At 43.3% G+C, this 19,766-nt stretch overlaps 1 protein-coding gene and 1 long non-coding RNA gene across 3 annotated transcripts in view; one reads left to right on the top strand and one right to left on the bottom strand.

The window, feature by feature from the left end:
* Positions 1-19,556, top strand: part of LOC139580565 (uncharacterized) — a 92,675-nt gene extending 73,119 nt beyond the window's left edge. Inside the window, exon 3 of the long non-coding RNA XR_011676064.1 lies at positions 18,912-19,556. This is a non-coding gene — a long non-coding RNA (uncharacterized lncRNA). The remainder of the gene's footprint in view (positions 1-18,911) is intronic.
* srbd1 (S1 RNA binding domain 1) overlaps positions 1-19,766 on the bottom strand; it is a 99,076-nt gene that overhangs the window by 21,889 nt on the left and 57,421 nt on the right. The gene's annotated exons all lie outside the window — the stretch shown is intronic.

Genomic DNA, 19,766 nt, shown 5'->3' with positions numbered 1-19,766 from the left:
CCTGCATCTGCTAGTCATTGTCCGTCTGTCAACTGATCCCCCTCTGTATCATACACCCAGACATCTATCACAGCCTGCTGCTGCCGCTCTGGTAATCGTCAGATGGGGGGAGGAGAGGAGGCAGGGGGCCTCGTGGGTAACTGATTAATAAGAAAAATACAAAATAAACTGCATAATAAATAAATGTGACTGGTCAATTGTGTGGGTCAGGGACAAGGCCAAAGCCCAACCACAGGAGCCACTCTCAATGTTCAAAACACACCAGAGAGCGTAATTTAGCCACAGAGGATTAATACTTTCAAAAAATTACTGCCAGAACAGCTTCAATGCGCCTTGGCACAGATTCTACAAGTAGACCTAAACCATTCCAGGAAAATGCATACCACACACCATAACATAAACTTTGTATCCCTCATTTACTCACGTGTTTCCTTTATTTTGGCAGTTACCGGTTGCCTACAGTCGGGAAGGCTGCAATTTGGGCAGCATGTGAGCCAAATACACAGTTTGTTGCGTTGTGGCCATACAATCCATAGAAGGGTTTTGGAACCTCTTACACTGGCAATTTGACTGTTAAACTAATGGGTACACTAGCAATGGCTGCCAGACCTGACTTGAATAGGAACTGCCATCGATGGATTATATTTCAATGTTATTCTGCGGCTGTCTGTTTGCCTTTTGCAAATTTCTAAATACAATCATGGGAAAAACGTACAGTTTGGAAAGCAAATGCCTACCGCTGAAAAGAGAAGACTAATCTGTCTTTAGAACCATTATTAAAAAAAATATATGAATATATTTTTTAAAAGTGTATATATATATATATATATATATATATTTTTTTTTTTTTAAATATATATGTTTACATACACTTAGGTTGGAGTCCTTAAAACTCGTTTTTCAACCACTCCAAAAATTCTTGTTAACAAACTATAGTTTTGGCAAGTCGGTTAGGACATCTACTTTGTGCATGATACAAGTCATTTTTCCAACAATAGTTTACAGACAGGTTATTTCACTTATAATTCACTGTATCACAATTCCAGTGGGTCAGAAGTTTACATACACTAAGTTGCCTTTAAACAGCTTGGAAAAATCCAGAAAATGATGTCATGGCTTTAGAAGCTTCTGATAGGCTAATTGACATAATTTGAGCAAATTGGAAGTGCACCTGTGGATGTATTTCAAGGCCTACCTTCAAACTCAGTGCCTCCTTGCTTGACATCACGGGAAAATCAAAAGAATCAGCCAAGACCTATGTTTTTTTTTTTTATCTGTACAAACAATTGTACGCAAGTATAAACACCATGTGACCACGCAGACGTCATACCGCTCAGGAAGAGATGAACATACTTTGATGCGAAAAGTGCAAATCAATCCCAAAACAACAGCAAAGGACCTTGTGAAGATGCTAGAAGAAACAGGTACAAAAGTATCTATATCGACAGTAAAACAAGTCTTATATCGACATAACCTGAAAGGCTGCTCAGCAAGGAAGAAGCCACGGCTCCAAAACCACCATAAAAAAGCCAGACTACGGTTTGCAACTGCATATGAGGACAAAGATCATACTTTTTGGAGAAATGTCCTCTCGTTTGATGAAACAAAAATAGAACTGTTTGGCCATAATGACCATCATTATGAATGGAGGAAAAAGGGGGATGCTTGCAAGCCTAAGAACACCATCCCAACCGTGAAGCACGGGGGTGGCAGCATCATGTGCTGGGGGTGCTTTGCTGCAGGAGGGACTGGTGCACTTCACAAAATAGATGGCATCATGAGGCAGGACAATTATGTGGATATGTTGAAGCAACATCTCAAGACATCAGTCAGGAAGTTAAAGTTTGGTCGCAAATGGGGCTTCCAAATGGACAATGACCACAAGCATACTTCCAAAGTTGTGACAAAATGGCTTAAGGACAACAAAGTCAAGGTATTGGAGTGGCCATCACAAAGCCCTGACCTCAACCCTATAGAACATTTGTGGGCAGAACTGAAAAAGCGTGTGCGAGAAAGGAGGCCTACTAACCTGACTCAGTTACACCAGCTCTGTCAGGAGGAATGGGCCAAAGTTCACCCAACTTATTGTGGGAAGCTTGTGGAAGGCTACACGAAACGTTTGACCCAAGTTAAACAATTTAAAGCAATGCTACCAAATACTAATTGAGTGTATGTAAACTTCTGACCCACTGCGAATGTGATGAAAGAAATAAAAGCTGAAATAAATAATTCTCTCTACTATTATTCTGACATTTCACATTCTTAAAATAAAGTGGTGATCCTAACTGACCTAAGACAGGAAATCTTTACTAGGATTAAATGTCAGGAATTGTGAAAAACTGAGTTTAAATGTATTTGGCTAAGGTGTATGTAAACTTCCGACTTCAACTGTACATACAGTGGGGAGAACAAGTATTTGATACACTGCCGATTTTGCAGGTTTTCCTACTTACAAAGCATGTAGAGGTCTGTAACTTTTATCATAGGTACACTTCAACTGTGAGAGACGGAATCTACAAAAATCCAGAAAATCACATTGTATGATTTTTAAGTAATTAATTAGCATTTTATTGCATGACATAAGTATTTGATCACCTACCAACCAGTAAGAATTCCGGCTCTCACAGACCTGTTAGTTTTTCTTTAAGAAGCCCTCCTGTTCTCCACTCATTACCTGTATTAACTGCACCTGTTTGAACTCGTTACCTGTATAAAAGACACCTGTCCACACACTCAATCAAACAGACTCCAACCTCTCCACAATGGCCAAGACCAGGGAGCTGTGTAAGGACATCAGGGATAAAATTGTAGACCTGCACAAGGCTGGGATGGGATACAGGACAATAGGCAAGCAGCTTGGTGAGAAGGCAACAACTGTTGGCGCAATTATTAGAAAATGGAAGAAGTTCAAGATGACGGTCAATCCCCCTCGGTCTGGGGCTCCATGCAAGATCTCACCTCGTGGGGCATCAATGATCATGAGGAAGGTGAGGGATCAGCCCAGAACTACACGGCAGGACCTGGTCAATGACCTGAAGAGAGCTGGGACCACAGTCTCAAAGAAAACCATTAGTAACACACTACGCCGTCATGGATTAAAATCCTGCAGCGCACGCAAGGTCCCCCTGCTCAAGCCAGCGCATGTGCAGGCCCGTCTGAAGTTTGCCAATGACCATCTGGATGATCCAGAGGAGGAATGGGAGAAGGTCATGTGGTCTGATGAGACAAAAATAGAGCTTTTTGGTCTAAACTCTACTCGCCGTGTTTGGAGGAAGAAGAAGGATGAGTACAACCCCAAGAACACCATCCCAACCGTGAAGCATGGAGGTGGAAACATCATTCTTTGGGGATGCTTTTCTGCAAAGGGGACAGGACAACTGCACCGTATTGAGGGGAGGATGGATGGGGCCATGTATCGCGAGATCTTGGCCAACAACCTCCTTCCCTCAGTAAGAGCATTGAAGATGGGTCGTGGCTGGGTCTTCCAGCATGACAACGACCCAAAACACAGCCAGGGCAACTAAGGAGTGGCTCCGTAAGAAGCATCTCAAGGTCCTGGAGTGGCCTAGCCAGTCTCCAGACCTGAACCCAATAGAAAATCTCTGGAGGGAGCTGAAAGTCCGTATTGCCCAGCGACAGCCCCGAAACCTGAAGGATCTGGAGATGGTCTGTATGGAGGAGTGGGCCAAAATCCCTGCTGCAGTGTGTGCAAACCTGGTCAAGAACTATAGGAAACGTGTGATCTCTGTAATTGCAAACAAAGGTTTCTGTACCAAATATTAAGTTCTGCTTTTCTGATGTATCAAATACTTATGTCATGCAATAAAATCATACAATGTGATTTTCTGGATTTTTGTTTTAGATTCCGTCTCTCACAGTTGAAGTGTACCTATGATAAAAAATTACAGACCTCTACATGCTTTGTAAGTTGGAAAACCTGCAAAATCGGCAGTGTATCAAATACTTTTTCTCCCCACTGTACATACACACATACACTACCGCTCAAAAGTTTGGGGTCACTTAGAAATGTTTTTGATAGAAAAGCTAATTTTTTGTCCATTAAAATAACATAAAATTGATCAGAAATACAGTGTAGACATTGTTAATGTTGTAAATGACTATTGTAGCTGGAAATGGCAGATTTTATATGGAATATCTACATACAGTGGGGCAAAAAAGTATTTAGTCAGCCACCAATTGTGCAAGTTCTCCCACTTAAAAAGATGAGAGAGGCCTGTAATTTTCATCATAGGTACACTTCAACTATGACAAACAGAACAAAATGAGAATTTTTTCTCTCCAGAAAATCACATTGTAGGATTTTTTATGAATTTTTTTGCAAATTATGGTGGAAAATAAGTATTTGGCAAAAACTGTTGACGTTGAGACTGGTGTTTTGCGGGTACTATTTAATGAAGCTGCCAGTTGACGACTTGTGAGGCGTCTGTTTCTCAAACTAGACACTCTAATGTACTTGTCCTCTTGCTTAGTTGTGCACCAGGGCCTCCCACTCCTCTTTCTATTCTGGTTAGAGCCAGTTTCCGCTGTTCTGTGAAGGGAGTAGTATACAGCTTTGTATGAGATCTTCGGTTTGAAATAGCCTTCATTTCTCAAGACAAGAACAGACTGACGAGTTTCAGAAGAAAGATCTTTGTTTCTGGCCATTTTGAGCCTGTAATCGAACCCACAAAATGCTGATGCTCCAGATACTCAACTAGTCTAAAGAAGGTCAGTTTCATTGCTTCTTTAAATCAGGAAAACAGTTTTCAGCTGTGCTAACATAATTGCAAAAGACTGACGAGACCAGTCTCAAGGGTTTTCTAATGATCAATTAGTCTTTTAAAATGATAAACTTGGATTAGCTAACACAACGTGCCATTGGAACATAGGAGTGATGGTTGCTGATAAGGGGCCTCTGTACGCCTATGTAGATATTCCATAGCCAGATACAATAGTCATTTACAACATTAACAATGTCTACACTGTATTTCTGATCAATTTGCTGTTATTTTAATGAACAAACATTTTTGCTTTTCTTTCAAAAACAAGGACATTTTTAAGTGACCCCAAACTTTTGAATGGTAGTGTATATGGGTCATGGTCTGGGGCTGTTGGGGTAACTGATGGTTCGGTGTAGGCCCCTTAGTTTCAGTGATGGAAAATCTTAACGCTACAGCATACAATGACATTCTAGACCATTCTGTGCTTCCAACTTTGTGGCAAAAGTTTGGGGAAGGCCCTTTCCTGTTTCAGCATGCCAATGCCCCCGTGCACAAAGTGAGATTCATACAGAAATGTTTTGTCGAGATCAGTGTGTAAGAACTTGACTGGCCTGCACAGAGCCCTGACCTCAACCCCATCGAACACCTTTGGGATGAATTGGAACGCAGACCACGAGCCACGTCTAATTGCCCAACATGCTCTTGTGACTGAATGGAAGCAAGTCCCTGCAGCAATGTTCCAACATCTAGTAGAAAGCTATAAAAGAAGCAAAGCCCCGGGGCCTATGATTTCTTAATCCGGCCCTGGGCCCACCTGTGTGTGTGTGTGTGTCTGTGTGTGTGCCAGAGTTCATTCAGGAATTCACACAGTAAGGCCCAGTAGTGGAGCCACAGGAGCCCAGAGAGAAGAGACCCAGGGGGAAGGGAGGGAGGGAGGAGTAGGAGGCTCTGATTTAAGGCCCTGTAGTGGCAGCCTAACACTAGGGTTTAGCAGCACACTGATACCTCCAACAGCTGGTTCAGAATTACCTACTACACTACACTACAGACCAGGGACAGGATGGAAGATAGTCATATTGACATGGTTACCTTGTACACTACACTACAGACCAGGGACAGGAAGGAAGATAGTCATATTGACATGGTTACCGAAACTAAAGTATTGCACTCAAAACATAGAAAGCAAAAATCATGTGGCAAAAACCCCCCCCAAAAAACAGGTGACATTGGACTTTGTACGGTAGCAAAGTATTACAAATCACACAAGCACAGTATGGCGACTACACAACTGGCAGCATCAAAGGACTAGTCCCTTGATCCATGACTTGAATCTGTTTGATGGAGGGTGTTTGTCTTAGGTTACATTACAACACACCTTGATCAGAGAGGTTTGGCTGTGACCTCTGAGTCACCCATTAAACAGAGAGAGAGAGAGTGAGTTACTACACCATGAAGAGAGAGAGAGAGAGAGAGAGAGAGAGAGAGAGAGAGAGTGAGTTACTACACCATGAAGAGAGAGAGAGAGAGAGAGAGAGAGAGAGAGAGAGAGAGAGAGAGAGAGAGAGAGAGAGAGAGAGAGAGAGAGAGAGAGAGAGAGAGAGGTGGGAAAGATGAGATCATAGAAATAAGAATGAATAGAACAGACTTGGAAGCTCTAACCCTGGCAATTCAGATTGTAAATCACAGCTGGCCTGATACAATGTTTGCTGCCTCCATTCGGGATGCACCGTTGCAGTTTCAATGAATTAATAAATTACTCAATATTCTGGACAAAAACAGACGAATGGAACTAAGGCTGGGAATGTCAATACCATCAAACTAGCAAGGGCAATGATTACAAGTATGTCATAACATAGCTAATAGGCTAGCATATCTATTTACATAGCAAGCTAAAAACATGGAGCCTAATGTTAGCTAGACAGCTAGCTAGATAGCTGCTAGGAGGATGTCATGTCATTGAAGGAGTGGGTAAGTGATGGACTTTTTCCCCTCATAGTTTTTCGGAAGCTATACACAGCTCATTTGGTTAGCTAGCAAGAACTTCAACGACTGTTATCCAGTTAGCATATCTCTTGCGTTCGCAAAATCACTCTGGCTATCTTCTCCGATTTCAGAGCACTCTTGTCTAGAGGTCGACCGATTATGATTTTTCAATACCGATTATTGGAGGACCAAAAAAATCAGATACCGATTAATCGGCCGATTTTTTAAAATTTCTTTGTAATAATGACAATTACAACAATACTGAATGAACACTTATTTTAACTTAATATAATACATCAATAAAATCAATTTAGCCTCAAATAAATAATGAAACATGTTCAATTTGGTTTAAATAATGCAAAAACAAAGTGTTGGAGAAAAAAGTAAAAGTGCAATATGTGCCATGTAAGAAAGCTAACGTTAAAGTTCCTTGCTCAGAACATGAGAACATATGAAAGCTGGTGGTTCCTTTTAACATGAGTCTTCAATATTCCCAGGTAAGAAGTTTTAGGTTGTAGTTATTATAGGAATTATAGGACTATTTCTCTCTATACCATTTGTATTTCATTAACCTTTGACTATTGGATGTTGTTATAGGCACTTTAGTATTGCCAGTGTAACAGTATAGCTTCCATCCCTCTCCTCGCTCCTACCTGGGCTCAAACTAGGAACACAACGACAACAGCCACCCTCAAAGCAGCGTTACCCATGCAGAGCAAGGGGAATAACTACTCCAAGTCTCAGAGCGAGTGACGTTTGAAACGCTATTAGCGCGCACCCCGCTAACTAGCTAGCCATTTCACATCGGTTACACCAGCCTAAGCTCGGGAGTTGATAGGCTTGAAGCACAGCGAAGAGCTTCTGGCAAAAAGCAGGAAAGTGCTGTTTGAATGAATGCTTACGAGCCTGCTGCTGCTTACCACCGCTCAGTCAGACTGAAGTATCATCTCGAAAACAAGACGTTTATTCTTTCAGTGAAATACGGAACCGTTCCGTATTTTATCTAACGGGTGGCATCCATAAGTCTACATATCCCTGTTACATTGCACAACCTTCAATGTTATGTCATAATTACGTAAAGTTCTGGCAAATTAGGCGGCTCAAACTGTTGCATATACACTGACTCTGCGTGCAATGAACGCAAGAGAAGTGACACAATTTCACCTGGTTAATATTTCCTGCTAACCTGGATTTCTTTTAGCTAAATATGCAGGTTTAAAAATGTATACTTCTGTGTATTGATTTTAAGAAAGGCATTGATGTTTATGGTTAGGTACACATTGGAGCAACGATACACACCGCATCGATTATATGCAACGCAGGACACGCTAGATAAACTAGTAATATCATCAACCATGTGTAGTTAACTAGTGACTATGATGGATTGATTGATTGTTTTTCATAAGATAAGTTTAATGCTAGCTAGCAACTTACCTTGGCTTCTACTGCATTCGCGTAACAGGTAGGCTCCTCGTGGAGTGCAATGTAATCAGGTGGTTAGAGCGTTGGACTAGTTAACTGTAAGGTTGCAAGATTGAATCCCCCGAGCTGACAAGGTAAAAATATGTCGTTCTGCCCCTGAACGAGGCAGTTAACCCACCGTTCCTAGGCCGTCATTGAAAATAAGAATGTGTTCTTAACTGACTTGCCTAGTTAAATAAAGACTAAATAAAGGCGCAAAAAAAATAATTGTTTCCAAAAATACCGATTTCCGATTGTTATGAAAACTTGAATTCGGCCCTAATTAATCGGCCATTCCGATTAATCGGTCGACCTCTAATCTTGTCTGAGTATGACAGAGCGCAGAACAACTGATGAATTTACAAATGCGCAACACCTGCTGAATATGACCGGTGTCAGTAAATGTAGGCAAAAAAGTAATAGTTAGTCAAGAACGCTCTAGATAACATTTAAACGGCCTAACCAGCTCTGACGCAGCGTGTAAAATGGTCAGAGTGAGGTGTTTTCTCATTTGTGTCTGGAATTAGCTAGCAAGCTAGCCAACTAGCCAGCCGGCCAACAAGCTAGCCAGCCAACTTAAGCTTGGGTGCTTGGTTGGGACAAACATGCATTGGCAGGCAGGCTGCAGAAGGACGAGGAGGTTACAACTCCCCATCGTTTATCAGTGCAATTTTGACGGCCAACACGCTTAAAAAGTTTGAGAGGTTTTCTCTATTCTTCCTTCGTTAGACTTGAGCTCATCTTGCTGAGATGTTGATCATTGTAACGATTCTCGTGGGCTGAAGGAAGAGTGGACCAAGGTGCAGCGTTTAAAGTGTTCATATTTTAATCCAAAAACCAAATTGAACAAAAACAACAAACAGGAGAACGAAAGCGAAACAGTTCTGTCTGGTGCAGACACAAAAACAGAAAACAAAACGTGAAGCCAACGTAGTGCTCACAGGCAACTACACATGGACAACTACCCACCCAGGCAGGTGGGAAAAGGCAACCTAAGTATGGTTCTCAATCAGAGACAACGATAGACAGCTGCCTCTGATTGAGAACCACACCCGGCCAAACACACAGAAATAGAAAAGATAGAACACAAAACATAGAATGCTCACCCCAACTCACGCCCTGACCAAACCAAAATAGAGACATAAAAAGGATCTCTAAGGTCAGGGCGTGACAATCATGTTGTTGTTGAGGTGCATAACTGAGGGAGAGAGAGCCTAATTTTTCATGGTTGTTTGATCAATAGGACTGTAAAGTTCCCAAATGTAAGAAGAGTCCCGTGATGTTCACATATTTGCAGAAATCCATTCAGGAAGTGTATTTTGTGTCTTTTGGCAAATGCGTTCTAATGATCTAATGTCACGCTGTTGCAACTGCCTGTAAACACACAGTCCAGTTCAAAGTGAAAAATGGCAGGCCCGTGGCTATAGAATTTTCACAACTGCATTAGTATACATAATTCCCATAATTTCTAAGAATTTATGAAAACGTGAACATGACCATATATAAGTGGTTGCTTGTCAGAAAATGTCTTAAAAGTGTCATATTGTTCCTAGGGGTGTATATGAATAGATTTTAATAAGATTTCATATTGCTAAAATGCCGTCAGTTCCACTTTAAATGCAACAATGTTTCACACACGTAACTTATTTTCAAAAAGATGGCTTACAACAGCCAGCACGCTGCAATAGTTCCACAGTTCCACTCATCAGATGATGGTCATTTCAAACTTAACTTCCTGTTTAAAGTTATTATTGTAAAGGGAGAAACTAACAAATTAGCAACAACATTCTCTTTGATAACACACTGCAGCTGCTGCAAACTAGCCGATAACAAAAGCTAGCTAGCTAGACCGCGGGAAAACTACTGCTCGCTATTGCGCAGTGACCTGTTGGCCTTCAAGAAGGCAGAAGTTTCCATGAGTTTTTGTAAAAACTGTTTGGGTTAGTAATAATTTGTAGAGTGGCTCTCTTTTCCCTCAGCATGCCTTTATTCACTATTCTGAATGCCTAAAGAATACATACAGTATGTTGTTCTGAAATACAGTACCAGTCATAAGTTTGGACTCACCTACTCATTACAGGGTTCTTCTTTATTTCTACAATTATCTACATTGCAGAATAATGGTGAAGACAAACTATTAAATAACACACATGGAATCATGTAGTAACCAAATAAAAGTGTTAAACAAATCCAAATATATTTGTATTTGAGATTCTTCAAAGTAGCCACCCTTTGCCTTGATGACAACTTTGCACACTCTTGGCATTCTCTCAACCAGCTTCATGATGTAGTCACCTGGAATGCATTTCAATTAACAGGTGTGCCTTGTTAACTTCTCTAGGATAGGGGGCAGCATTTTCACTTTGGATGAATAGCGTGCCCAGAGTGAACTGCCTCCTACTCTGTCCCAGATGCTAATATATGCATAGTATTATTACTATTGGATATAAAACACTCTGAAGTTTCTAAAACTGTTTGAATGATGTATGTGAGTATAACAGAACTCATATGGCAGGCAAAAACCTGAGAAAAAATCCAAACAGGAAGTGAGAATTCTGAGGCTGGTCGATTTTCAACTCATCGCCTATTGAATTCCCAGTGGGATATGGATCTGTTTGCACTTCCTACGCCTTCCACTAGATGTCAACAGTCTGTAGAACGTTGAATGAAGCTTCTACTGTGATGTGGGGCCGGATGGGAGCTGTTTGAGTCAGTGGTCTGGCAGAGAGCCAGTTCCTGGTCACACGCATTCCACATGATATCGACTTGCGTTCCATTACTTCTATAGACACAAAGGAATTCTCCGGTTGGAACGTTATTGAATATTTATGATAACAACATCCTAAAGATTGATTCTCTACTTAGTTTGACAAGTTTATTCGACCTGTAATATAACTTTTTGTAGTTTTCGTCCAACGTTCGCCTGAATCTGCGCGAGCGTTTGGATATGTGTACTATACGTGCTAACAAAAGTAGCTACTTGGACATAAATAATGGACATTATCGAACAAAACAACAATTTATTGTGGAACTAGGATTCCTGGGAGTGCATTCTGATGAAGATCATCAAAGGTAAGGGAATATTTATGATGTAATTTCGTATTTCTGTTGACTCCAACATGGCGGAGAAATGTTGTTTCTATCTAAGCGCAGTCTCAGATTATTGCATGGTTAGCTTTTTCCGTAACGTTTAAAAAAAAAAAATCTGACAGCGGTTGCATTAAGAACAAGTGTTTTTTTAAATTCTATGTAAAACATGTATCTTTCATCAAAGTTTATGATGAGTATTTCTGTTATTTGATGTGGCTCTCTGCAATTTCTCCGGATATTTTGGAGGCATTTCTGAACATGGCGCCAATGTAAACTGAGATTTTTGGATATAAATATGCACATTATCGAACAAAACATACATGTATTGTGTAACATGATGTCCTATGAGTGTCATCTGATGAAGATCATCAAAGGTTAGTGATTCATTTTATCTCTATTTCTGCTTTTTGTGACTCCTATCTTTGGCTGGGAAAATGGCTGTGTTTGTCTGTGGCTATGTACTGACCTAACATAATCATTTGGTGTGCTTTCGCCGTAAATCCTTTTTGAAATCAGACATGTTGGCTGGATTCACAACAAGTGTAGCTTTAATTTGGTATCTTTCATGTGTGATTTCATGAAGGTTTGATTTTTATAGTAATTTAATTGAATTTGGCGCTCTGCATTTTTACTGGCTTTTGGCCAAGTGGGACGTATCCCAGAGAAGTTAAAAGCTAATTTGTGGAATTTCTTTCCTTCTTAATGCATTTGAGCCAATCAGTTGTGTTGTGACAAGGTAGGTTTGGTTTGTAGAAGATAGCCCTATTTGGTAAAAGACCAAGTCAATATTATGACAAGAACAGTTTAAATAAGCAAAGAGAAACGACAGTCCATCAATAATTTAAGAAAAAGTCAGTCAATCCGGAAAATGTCAAGAATTTTGATTCAAGTGCAGTCGCAAAAACCATCAAGCGCTTTGATGAAACTGGCTCTCATGAGGACCGCCACAGGAAAGGAAGACCCAGAGTTACCTCTGCTGCAGAGGATAAGTTCATTAGAGTCACCAGCCTCAGAAATTGCAGCCCAAATAAATGCTTCACCGAGTTCAAGTAACAGACACATCTCAACATCAACTGTTCAGAGGACACTGTGTGAATCAGGCCTTCATGGTCAAATTGCTGCAAAGGACACCAATAAGAAGAAGAGACTTACTTGGGCCAAGACACACGAGCTATGGACATTAGACCGGTGGAAATCTGTCCTTTGGTCTGATGAGTCCAAAATTGACATTTTTGGTTCCAGCCGGTGTGTCTTTGTGAGACGCAGAGTAGGTGAACGGATGATCTCTGCATGTTTGGTTCCCATCGTGAAGCATGGAGGAGGAGGTGTGATGGTGCTTTGCTAGTGACACTGTCTGTGATTTATTTAGAATTGAAGGAACACTTAATCAGCATGGCTACCACAGCATTCTGCAGCGATACGCCATCCCATCTGGTTTGCACTTAGCGGGACTATAATTTGCTTTTCAACAGGACAATGACCCCACACACCTCCAGGCTGTGTAAGGGCTGTTTGACCAAGGAGGAGAGTGATCGAGTGCTGCATCAGATGACATGGCCTCCACAATCACCCGACCTCAACCCAATTGAGATGGTTTGGGATGAGTTGAACAGCAGAGGGAAGGAAAAGCAGCCAACAAGTGCTCAGCATATGTGGGAACTCCTTCAAGACTGTTGGAAAAGCATCCCAGGTGAAGTGTGCAAAGCTGTCAAGGCAAAGGGTGGCTACTTTGAAGAATCTCAAATATAAAATATATATATTTTTTGGTTACCACATGATTCCATGTGTTATTTCATAGTTTTGATGTCTTCACTATTATTCTACAATGTAGAAAATAGTAAAAAATTAAGAAAAACCCTTGAATGAGTAGCTGTGTCCAAACTTAACTTGTACTGAATGAACACAGAAATACTGGATATTTTTAACTCTTACTACGGTGGTGATTTGACCCCCCCCTTCTCCGGTCTTGGTCTTGACTCAGACTCGATTTGCTCCGGTCTTGGTCTTTAAAATCGGCCTCGAACACAACATTGGCTAATACCAATGTTTGTGCATTTCATTTGTAAAAGGGATCTTACAGTATATTTATGGGAGACAGAACAGCTAGCAACATACAGAGATGGCCCCACCCATACCTCTACCATAACACACAGGCGAGAGGGGGAGGAGAGGAGCAGTGTGGTGTCCTACACCCTCAAGCGGGGGACAAAGAGGGGGATCAGGTGATCTAAAAAAATATATATTTTGGTGAAAGGGCCTGCGATTAGCATTTCCCCCTGAAAACGCTTACTGCCTGGCCCCGTTTGCCATGTAACTCGATCGCTAGCTGAACAAACAGCACCTTGTAAACCGATAACAACATGTGAGCAAATCGCCCCCTTTGTGTCAGCACTAACACGTTTTCTAAACAGCCAGGGAGCATGCTCTTTCCACTGGTCCTGAGAGGGCAGTAAGAGAAGTAGGGAAAGCTGGGACCTCTCCTCCTGAAGCAGTGTGACAGAGATGGAGCCTGTATGTTACACTCCTACAACTGGTAACTCTGCACACTGGCTTCAGGCAGGCAGGAAGGGGGACTCTGTGGGCCTCAGTGTTCTTTACCTGAAGAATCCACCTAAGGACACATGAGGAAGAAGGTAAAGATGGAGTGGGGTTGGAGGCCATCTAAAAATATTTGTATTTTCTAAAGGGAAAATCAAATGCAAAGAGTTCCACATACTGTACTACATATGGAGGGGATTTAAATTATATCCTTTGACTCAGTAATATTGAAGGCAATTTCTTCTCTGTCACTTCTTCTACATCTTCTATTGAACTTCTACAGTATATATTGCATGAGCCTGGGTCTGGCTGTGGGAGCTTGGTCGAGTGTTAATACACATAGCTTGTATTTTCTGTCCCCTGTACAAAGCAGGCGTTGATGTTTTAATGCGCTGCTCCCAGACCTGTGTTTGTTGGGTGAGGGCAGGCCTGTTAATGACTGCCCAGGGGTTCTGGAGGGTTCCGGGAACTGAGGGCTACTGCAGCCTAATGGAAGGATGTGTGGTGGTGATGAGAGCCCTGACACACTGGGGCAGCAGAAATTAAAGAAAGCAAAATGAAAGAGAGAGGAGAGAAAAAGAGAGTAAAGTGTAGAAATAAGAGAGCAGAAAGAAAGTAAAAGTAAAAGGGGGAAAGAAAAAGAGAGAATAAAGAGGGAAAGTATGGAAGGGGGGACAGAGAAAACAGAAAAAGGAGATAAAGAAAATGTAGGAAGGAGAGGAGTTTCACTGGGCCATGTGACAGGGTGATTGACAGGTGCCAGGAGGGGGGCCAGCATGTGTGGAGTGACCTGACCAAGGAGGACAGACAGACAGCAGAGCAGAGCAGAGTGACTGTCCAGAGAGGCAGGAAGCGTGTGGGATAACAGAGTAAACTAGCAGCGTCACCGTGTTTGTCTAACTCCACAGTCCACTGGATAACACCACCGGGGCCACTGTCACTCACTACCATTGGTACTGGCATTGCCACTGCCCGTAACTCATCACGTCATTCTTGCTCATCCATCATAACTACACCAACATACTTTATGACCTGTGGGTAGGATATCACTGGGATTTGGTTCATATGATGTTTTTCTGTCCTCTGCCGTTCGCACAACATTAGTCATGGTTTTTACACTGCGGCAGTGGTGACATTAAACCTTCAGCACGAGGTCCTGGGAGAGAGAAACAATGAGTGTGTGGAGCACTCAAGCCAAGGTCTTTTTCTCTAGCTTGTCTAAACTCCTACTCTTCCCCTAGTGGCTCCATAGGTGAAACACTGCTGTTTAGCTCAACTTTTCAGCCACAGGCAGTTTTGGGACTAAAATTAACTTTCCAAACATGAATATTCTGTAGCAAAGCCTGAGAAGACAGATTCATGACCCCACATCATTTCTGGTGAGTATTTCAGGAACATAGAGAGAACAGAGAGCTGGGAAGCACCTGTAATGTCACACCGGTTTGAAGAGTCTTTTCACACAAGAACAGCATCTCCTGTTTGACTCTGCTAAACATGTTCTCACATTCCTGCTGTAACCTTAGAGAGGTGAGACACGTGAGCAGGGTTGTGGAATGCACTATGCAGGTGTGGACAAACACACCAACAACCCTCACATAATATTATAGTGGAAGTGCTACCCAAACAAAATGTGAAAACAAAGAAATACTTTAAAAAAAACATTAATGTTGTGGTATTCAAATTAAAAAAGGTGGTATAAATTATGAGTTCCTCACAAAAATACGACAAAGAGATAGTGTGTATATGTTGCCCATTAATGAGTCTAACCCTTGGCTTGTGTTGCTTAACCGTGGCTGAGGATGGGGTGTCGGTGTGTATGGAGTGAAGGTTCTCACAGTCCCAGCGCGGGCGTGGATGAGAGGACACCTTTAAAACGTTCCCCTCCAGCCAGGTTCAGCCTCAGAACAGGAATGCACACTCATTAGGAACCCATCAATCACAACAGCCTAGGAACTATTTTTAACACTGGCCCAGGGGCACTGGAGGAGTCGTTTACAGGGGGCGCGGGCAAATTTATGATGCGGGACGCCCCTACTGAGCGTATTATCGCTGGCACGCCGGGTAAAAACACCCTCTCCGGCTCGGTGAAGGAGGGAACGGGAGAACACAGTACTGGTGAAACAGAGGGATGGATGGGAGTGATACAGTACACCCCACCCAAACAAGGAGCAAAAACAACAACAAGATGCCCAGACGACCTCGGAGAAAGTGTATTAAAGTATTGTGTCTTTAAGGCCTGAGTTCCATCCCAGAGTGTATGACCTTACATGTCCAGTTTGTTTGTGTAACAGAGTAGTGGTGTCGGAGTGGAGAGAGTAAGAAGAGGCTAGGAGGTTCTGCTCCATAAAACACACATTCACATCATTCAAAGTCAAAGGCAGGCAGGCAGACAGGCAGGCACGCTGTGGGCTGCAGCAGCAGGGCAGACGTGTGTGTGTGTGTAAGTGTGTGTCTGTCAGCACAGGCAGAGCATAGGGCCCTCACAGCTTTCCACTCACTTTAATGTGTCACTGAGAAAGCCTATGGAGCGTATCTCCTTCTGCCTCCCCCTCCTCCCTCTGTCCTCACCCCTCCTCCCTCTGTTGTCACAACCCCCCCCCCCCCTCCCTCCCCGTCCTCACCTCTCCTCACCCTCCCTCCCCATCCTCACCCCTCCTCCCTCTGTCCTCACCCCCTCCTCCCTCCCCCTGTCCCCACCCCCTCCTCCCTCCCCCTGTCCTCACCCCCTCCTCCCTCCCTCTGTACTCACCCCCTCCTCCCTCCCTCTGTACTCACCCCCTCCTCCCTCCCTCTGTACTCACCCCCTCCTCCCTCCCTCTGTACTCACCCCCTCCTCCCTCCCTCTGTACTCACCCCCTCCTCCCTCTGTACTCACCCCCTCCTCCCTCTGTACTCACCCCCTCCTCCCTCTGTACTCACCCCCTCCTCCTCTGTCCTAACCCCCTCCAGCCCCCAGGCTGTGCAAGCAGTACCCCCTCACACACCTTCTTTCTCTACCCCTCTGATCCTCTCCTCAGACTCCAAGCTCAGCACTTGGAATCAATCAGAGGTGTTCAAACATTGCCTTATCTATAATTGAATAAGCAGTGAGTTTACTGGCACCTCACCGTGCCCTCCCACACCCACACACGCACACAGAGTGAATGGTGGAGAGACTGACAGCTGAGCCCAGCGACGGCCGCTTGCGATGTTAGCCATGAAGACACAACACCAGAAAACCAATTACGCCATTGACAGACTGTGGTAAGTTTGGGAAGAATTTTGGGTGTTTTTTTTTTACTCTTATGCCCCCCCCCCCTCCCCTGAAAGCATAAACACTGCCAGGACGAGGCTAAAAAAGGCAGTACCCCCTTCTCACCCTACTACCTCCAACCTACCCAAAACCCACAACTCCCACCCCTCACCCCAGCCCCCATTCCACGGCGGTGTGGAGAGGTGGGATTAGATTCAGGTGCGAGGTCCTGTTTGGGTTGGACGGGCCCCAGTCCAGAACAAAGTGTTTCTGTCTACACTCAGCCCAGTTAACAGCTTATTATGAGACGATGCCATTCCGAGATGTCAATCAGTCGGTGGGGTCACGACAGACAGAGGGAGACCCTGCTTCGCTGGTCTAACCAGCTGCAGGCTCTGAAAACATATTTCTCTCCGAGTTGGAGAGACACGAAAGATGTTTAAATGAGATCCCTTTACATGGCCCCTCCCCCCCAAACCCACTATGGCCTCATGGTAACCAGAGCCAGGTATTCTCCGGAAAACATTAAAGCCCCCAATCAAGCAGGAGAGAGAGAGAGAATGGCAGAATGGTAGATAGGGTTCTGAAAGAGGAGATTGCGGAGGCGCTGACTGACGTGGAGCTGTAATGGTGGTCAGTGACTAACTGGTCTCACTGACTGACACGCATTCATGAAGCCTATCACTTAAGTTCTGACAACTGCCTTACAACCGTACAGGAGCCAGAACGGCAGTTTCTACTGAGGCCCTTAGGGTAGTGATTGTATGGCCCATAATGAGGGCTACCACTGAAAATGTTTTCGTCCTGACTGACTGACAGCCTTTAGGTCCCATGTGTCTTAAATATATACAGCCAATGTGTAACAGCTAGGCAGCGTTGAGTTTGTGGAAAGTGTGTGTGTGTGTGTGTGTGTGTGTGTGTGATACATATATATATATAGATATATGCATGCATGCAAGTGCCTGTGTGTGTGTGTCAATAAACAGTCGTAAATCAGAAGGTAAAGCATCATGACAGTGAGGAGATGGTTTTATGTTATTGTAACAGCCTTGGTGAACAGCCCTGAGCCCTGTGCTATTCGGCTGAGGGCTGTGAGAAAGCCTGCCAATGAACACCTGCCAACAGAGCGGTCTGTCCTCCTCTTCCTCCTCCTTCTATCACACCTCTCAGTGGAGACACACTCCCATTCTGCCACAGGGCACCACTAGTAGAGCATGCGGTGAGAAAACACACACACACACTTACTTCACTACTCAGAAAGATCGGTTGTTATATAGCCCAACAACAAATTCTGCATTTCACTGAATTCACTCACATACACAATCCTGAATGGTGAAACAGTCATGTCCTTTTGCAATATTACAGCAACAAGTTACTACAAATAAACACTTTTTCCCCCTCTGACATTATTGCCCTAGGGTTCGAAGATCACAATATGTACTGGTTGTTTATCATGCTGCGCGATGCACCTCGGCAACAAAAACAACAGTGGTTATAGGAAAGCTATAGTATGAAAACAATTACATTCTCCATATTGCCTGGCATACTGTACAGTGCTGTCCAAATTGTGAATTCCATTGAAAAACAATGAAGTGGGTTTTCACTCCTGAGCTGAAAGATTTAGGTAACCAGGGCCATATATCGACCTGTATAGGAAAAACTCTGACACTAACAGAGGAAATGTGAGACCCAAATGGGTTACAGTGAAAGTTAGGGCTCCTCCTGCGTTTGAGCCACAGCCTTTCAGTGGCAAAACTTCACTTTTTTCCCACGCTCAGAAGCTGCTTTCAGGCAAGAGCCATCAATCACTGTCACCCCTACATCACTTGCCACCCCTCCTTTCTTCCCTCCTTCCACTTACCCCTCTCTTCCTGTCCGCCCTGCAGGCACCTATAGACTCAGAGTCGGAGAAGAGCCCAGAGGGTCAGCCAATCAAAACGTGTCTACCAAACAAGACCTTGAGAATGCTGCTAGGACTACCGATGGAAGTGACATCACAATCACCTGCCATGGGCCATGGAGCCATCTCACCTGCCTTGACACAAAACCTGCCCTAACCTTAACTGCTAAACAGCACACTTTCCCAGGGTGCTCTAGGGGAGGAGGGGTATGGGGGCAAGGAGAGGGGAGAGAGGTGAGGAGTGACAGCTTCTTTAATATCCGGCTGTGTTTCACTGTGTTTTCAAACACAGCTGGGGCTGAAAATATGACCCAGGGGATTCCCCTGAAGTGAGGCTCCGCCCACATCACCAGTGATTGACATGTGAGAACAAAGCCACTGTCAACAGGAAAGTGTTCATGTCAGGGAAAATACACACAGTATCCTTCTGGGAAGGAAGATCGTAGACCTAGATCATCCAAAAACCATTAGACATCATTTTGGTATCATGATATCTTTGAAATCTGCTTCAATCTGAATCTATTTCTTATCTATGAAAACATAAGTTGGAATCACATTTTAGGCAGAACTTGTAGATTCACATATCGTCCATAACACATCAAGTAAATGTATGACAATGTATAACTTCTAATAAATAAATAAACACACTCAACAATACACGTCTTCAAACTGTAGAAACTGTCATTTCTTTCTACCGCACGTATTTGGAGTCAAAATGACCTTTTCAGCAGGGTCCCTCGACTACGGTTAGCTCCAATCAGATTTTATTGCTCCAGTCTTTTTCACCCATTTCCTTGCTCTCATCAGGCCTGTCAGTCAAGGGTGTGAAAGAGGCGCTATG

Source organism: Salvelinus alpinus, chromosome 7, assembly GCF_045679555.1.
Source record: "Salvelinus alpinus chromosome 7, SLU_Salpinus.1, whole genome shotgun sequence".
Classification (NCBI taxonomy): Eukaryota; Metazoa; Chordata; class Actinopteri; order Salmoniformes; family Salmonidae; genus Salvelinus; species Salvelinus alpinus.
This window is presented reverse-complemented; position numbering and strand designations above follow the sequence as displayed.